The sequence below is a fragment of the Physeter macrocephalus genome, chromosome 2, assembly GCF_002837175.3.
Source record: "Physeter macrocephalus isolate SW-GA chromosome 2, ASM283717v5, whole genome shotgun sequence".
In the NCBI taxonomy this organism is placed as follows: domain Eukaryota; kingdom Metazoa; phylum Chordata; class Mammalia; order Artiodactyla; family Physeteridae; genus Physeter; species Physeter macrocephalus.
Window position 1 is genome coordinate 65,802,484 of NC_041215.1, and position 5,383 is coordinate 65,807,866.

The 5,383-nt window shown below is 36.9% G+C and overlaps 1 non-coding gene across 1 annotated transcript; it reads right to left on the reverse strand.

Moving 5' to 3' along the window:
• Window positions 1–1,095: 1,095 nt before the first annotated feature.
• On the reverse strand, window positions 1,096–1,167 carry TRNAD-AUC (transfer RNA aspartic acid (anticodon AUC)). The gene has a single exon. It is a non-coding gene; the product is annotated as a tRNA-Asp (tRNA).
• Between the last annotated feature and the right edge of the window lie 4,216 nt (window positions 1,168–5,383).

A 5,383-nucleotide genomic window follows, 5' to 3' on the forward strand; every position in this document is an offset into this window, starting at 1 on the left:
TTAGCAGAGAGGTTTGACTGCACAGAGACCATAATAAATCAGTTGCTTGCAGACTCATATCAAAACCCTATCAGTGAGTGGCAAGTGAAAACAAGCTCAGGGCTCCCACTGATTCTGCATTATGGTGAGTTATATAATTATTTCATTATATATTACAATGTAATAATAATAGAAATAAACTGCACAATAAATGTAATGTGCTTGAATCATCCTGAAACCATCCCCACCTGCCCCCAGTCTGTAGAAAAATTGTCTTCCATGAAACTGGTCCCTGGTGCCAAAAAGGTTGGGGACCGCTGGTCTAGACTTAAGAAAGTAATAGAAAAAAATATTAATCAAATTAAATTTAAAGTGTTATGCTGAAATAAATAATCTTCTAATACTATTTTAAAACTATTAATGAGTTAGCGAGAAGTCACATCATTGATGAAAAAGTTTAATTTTCATCTTACTCTTTTACTTAGACAAAAATATCAATTACCATTTATGTTAGCACTACATTCTTCAACAATTGCACACCTATAGGTTGGCTACATACAGGGCTGTAGAAACAAGAGTTTGGTAAAATCAACCAAAGCATTCTGTAAGAATCAATCGCCTATATGGATTTTACAATACAGTATTGTATATGTTATTATTTGTAAATTGTAATTATTTTTATTCCCAGAAAGATTTACTAGCACACCCATGATCACTAGCCCTTGAGGAGTGCACAATCCAACTGAGAAATGTAAATACTCCAAAACATCTGATACAATGTGTTAAATACTCTAATAGAGGTATTCAAAGTGAAATGAGTTCACATTAGAAGTGGTTATTTTTTCTGGGTGGAGATGGCGGAAGAAGAATGCATATCCTAATTTGTGAAACAGTCCATCTCATAGTAATAAAGCCTTCTTTGCATTATAGTTTGTCCTAATATATTATTTTCAGCACTAATGTAATAATTTAGCCCTGAAATACAATTTTAGGCTTTTCAAGCTTCTGATACATGCTGCCATTGGGGCAAGCCATCTGAAATCACAGAAATGGTTTTTTAGGGTCATGAAGAAATTTTTCTTTTTTTTTTTTGCTGAGTAGCTTGCAGGATCTTAGTTCCCTGACCAGGGATTGAACCCGGACCCCAGCAGTGATAGTGCTGAGTCCTAACCACTGGACTGCCAGGGAATTCCCATGAAAAAATATTTTTATCTCATATCTGATTTCAAAAATTCATATGACTACCTTCCCTCTTGACAGCCAACCTGTTTCAAGCTGGAAAACAAGAGTTTTCTATTCACTGCTCATTTTTTTTTTACAGCATTTTGAAGAATATATACTCAAGGACCAAAATTCAATCATAGGCACAATTCTCATGATTTCCTTTAAAAACTGAATCAAGATCAAAGTCCATATTGTTTACAGACAATTGTGCTCTGGCAATAATGCACTATGAGAAATAATATTCAAGTGTCAACTCTTTAACTAGTGTAGAGATGTTGTTCCTGTTCTCTGCTTGTACTCTGTCAATACTGAATCCAACAAACCTTTTCCAGAAAATTTTTTGGCTCAAAAAATAACCACAAGCCAAATTTTAAAAATTTCTTCCCCTTTAAGCATGGATTTTCAGTGATTAAAAAGAAAAACAAACAAGAAGCTATCAAGCACTTTTCCCTCGTAAATAGTAAAACGTCCATGTATGCTCTTTACATAGAAGGTTTCATACAACTGTAAAGTATCCATTAGCATGCACATGTTTAAGAGTAGGTAGAGTAACTATGCTTTCTTATTACATCATTGATATTATAGTGTCCAAAAGTATCACATTAAAGGAATTCTGCCAATAGTTGATCCTGAGTCCTTGCCAGACATAATATTTATTATTTTGCTGCTGGTTTAATAAACTTGGCAACTGTATGGTTTTATATCTACTTTTGCTCTGAGAAGTGCAACACTGAATTAATACTTCCTTAGCTTTAGTGTCTTTTCCACCTTTAAAGACAAAAATACTGGAAAGTGTTATTTTGTGCTTATTCTGGGAAGCTTTTACTGTTTTACCAGAATAGTTTACCCTAAAAAAGTCATCATGTTTTGCTTAAAACAGAGTCAATGGCTTCAAAATATCCCAGCCCAGGGAATTCCCTGGTGGTCCAGGGGTTAGGATCTGCGCTTCCACTGCAGGGGGCATGGGTTCATCCCTGGTTGGGGAACTAAGATCCCACTTGCTACATGGCTGGCCAAAAAAAAAAAAAAAATATATATATATATATATATATATTCTAGCACAAGTACATTAAAATTACTTTTTATTACTTCTCTCTCTCCCCCCATATATCTATAACCTTTCTCTCTCTTTCCCATTCTTGACTGAAGAGAGGCAATTGGAGAGAGAGAGAGAAAAATTATCCTCTTAGAGGCAAATCAAATGATAGAAATCACCTGGAAATAAGATAATATAAGTTGAGCTCTTTTCCTTGGTGCCTCGGAGGCGGTCGGCCGCTTCAGAATGAGGCTGAACATCTCTTTCCCGGCCACTGGCTGCCAGAAACTCATTGAAGTGGACGATGAACAAAAACTTCGTACCTTTTATGAGAAGCGTATGGCTACAGAAGTTGCTGCTGACGCTCTGGGTAAAGAATGGGAGGGTTATGTGGTCCGAATCAATGGTGGGAACGACAAACAGGGTTCCCCCATGAAGCAGGGTGTCTTGACCCATGTAGTTTTGATTTGCATTTCTCCAGTGATTAGTGATGTTGAGCATCCTTTCATGTGTTTGTTGGCAATCTGTATATCTTCTTTGAAGAAATGTCTATTTAGGTCTTCTGCCCATTTTTGGACTGGTTTGTTTGTTTTTTTGATATTGAGCTGCATGAGCTGCTTGTAAATTTTGGAGGTTAATCCTTTGTCAGTTGCTTCCTTTGAAAATATTTGCAAATATTTTCTCCCATTCTGAGGGTTGTCTTTTCATCTTGTTTATGGTTTCCTTTGCTGTGCAAAAGCTTTTAAGTTTCATTAGGTCCCATTTGTTTATTTTTGTTTTTATTTCCATTTCTCTAGGAGGTGGGTCAAAAAGGATCTTGCTGTGATTTATGTCATAGAGTGTTCTGCCTATGTTTTCCTCTAAGAGTTTTATAGTGTCTGGCCTTACATTGAGGTCTTTAATCCATTTTGAGTTTATGTTTGTGTATGGTGTTAGGGAGTGTTCTAATTTCATTCTTGTACATGTAGGTGTCCAGTTTTCCCAGCACCACTTATTGAACAGGATGTCTTTTCTCCATTGTATATTTTTGCCTCCTTTATCAAAAATGAGGTGACCATATGTGCGTGGGTTTATCCCCGGGCCTTCTATCCTGTTCCATTGATCTATATTTCTGTTTTTGTGTGTGGCAGCTTTTATGTGTGGCTTTTGTTGGAGGAATTGGGATTAGTTCTTTGAAATTTTCCTGGCGTTTCACCCTAACTGCTTGGGGAGGGAACAACCTTATTCCTATAGGGAGATCGCCCTTGGGATATAGACCATTCCCTCAATTCAGGAGTCCTGAAGCCTCTGCTTCTGCCAGGAAATCATCCCTAATCCTCACTTTTCACCTTTCAGACATCTCTTCCCAGCAGCTTTTTCTACTTTCACATAGTAAGAAAAAGAAAAATGTAAGGAGACTCTATACAGTTACTCCCCCTACTATTTCAGTTGTATCAATGATGAATCTCAAGATCATCATTAATCTTGACATTAAGATAAGCTTTTGGGGAGAATGGGGCTGGGTGCCATTCCATGCTTTGGCAAATCTGTTTCTTTCCTCAGCTATCATCTTTTGAAATATATGACATTGAGATTCTATCCTGTTTCTTATTTCTGGTTACTGCTGACAAATGTATTGTTTTCTTTTTTTCTTCTGCTTCTGCTGTTCTTATCTTTTTTTTTAATTGTTGAAGATCATATCATTAGGTATCAGAGGAGGGAAATTCTGTAGCTTCTTTCTACCATCTTTACACAGGAGTCTTTTTTATTTTTTTATTTTTTTTGGCCACATGAGCTGCTTGCGGGATCTCAGTTCCCCAACCAGGGACTGAACCCAGGCCACTGCAGTGAAAGCCCGGAATCCTAACCACTAGGCCACCAGGGAATTCCCCCTACACAGGAGTCTCTTTTCTTAATTGCAAACATGCTTAATTGAAAAAAAGTGTATTTATTTTTAGATGATAATGATACATAATAACAAAGCTTATAATCTAGAGGAATTTTTGTCTTTAAAGCCTAAAATCCTTTAATATATCCTTTAATTAATAGACCATATCATGTATTCTCTTTAATTGTTCCTGGAATACTTACTGAATACCTATTATGTGCCAGATACTATTCTAGGTGCTAAGGATGCAGCAGTGAAAAAAATAACTGCCTTCATAGGACTTACTTTCTCGTGGGGAGAGACAGGCAATAAACACAAGCAAACACAGAGTATATATCAGGGTCAGCAACCTTCTTCTGTAAATGGCCAAATAGTAAATGTTTTAGGGTTTAGAGGTCTCATGTCTCTATTGCGATTACTCAACTTTGTCATTGTAGTGAAAAACCAGCCATAGGCAACATATAAAAAAGTGAGCATAGCTGTGTTCCAAGAAAACTTTACATGCAAAAACAGGTGGCAGCTAAGATTTACCCAATGGCCATAGTTTGCACATTCCTGCTATATATAATTTTGACATGTCTTATGGAAAAAAGTAGGGAAAGCAAGGTGTACAAGAAGTTCTAGGAAAGGTGAAAAAGGGCCTCCTGATAAGACATCCGAGCACAGACTTTTTATAAGTGAGGGAATAAGGCATGTAGTCTTATGGGGGAAGAGCTTCCCAGGCAGAGGGAACAAGATTTACAAATGTCCTGTGACAGAAGCATGCTTAGTTTGTTTAACAAACAGTAAATAGGCGGATGTGGTCAAGAAGAGCACCAAGAGATAACGTCAAGAGAGTGCCATAGATGGTGCCATATTTTGCAGGGCTTTTGAAGCCATTATACAAAGATGTTGAATTTTTATCCTGAGTAGGAAACCATTGTGTGGTTTTGAGCAATGAAAGGACATGGCCTGACTTACCTTTGAAAAAGTTCTCTCTGGCTTTAGTATTAGAACAGACTGTAGTGAAAAAAGAATGGAAGTCAGACCATGTAGGAGGTCACTAAAAATTCCAAGCAAAGGATGATCATACTAAGCTTAGAACTGATGGTAGTGATTGAAGTAGTAGAAAGTGGTCAAATTCTTTATATATGTTGAAGGTAGAGGTAAAGGATCTGTTGATGGATTTGATATGTGCTATAAGAGAAAGATTTCTAGTGAATGATGACTCCACAGTTTTTGTCCTCAGGAACTAGAAGGCAAAAGTTAGCATTTATGTACATAGGGAGACTGCAAAA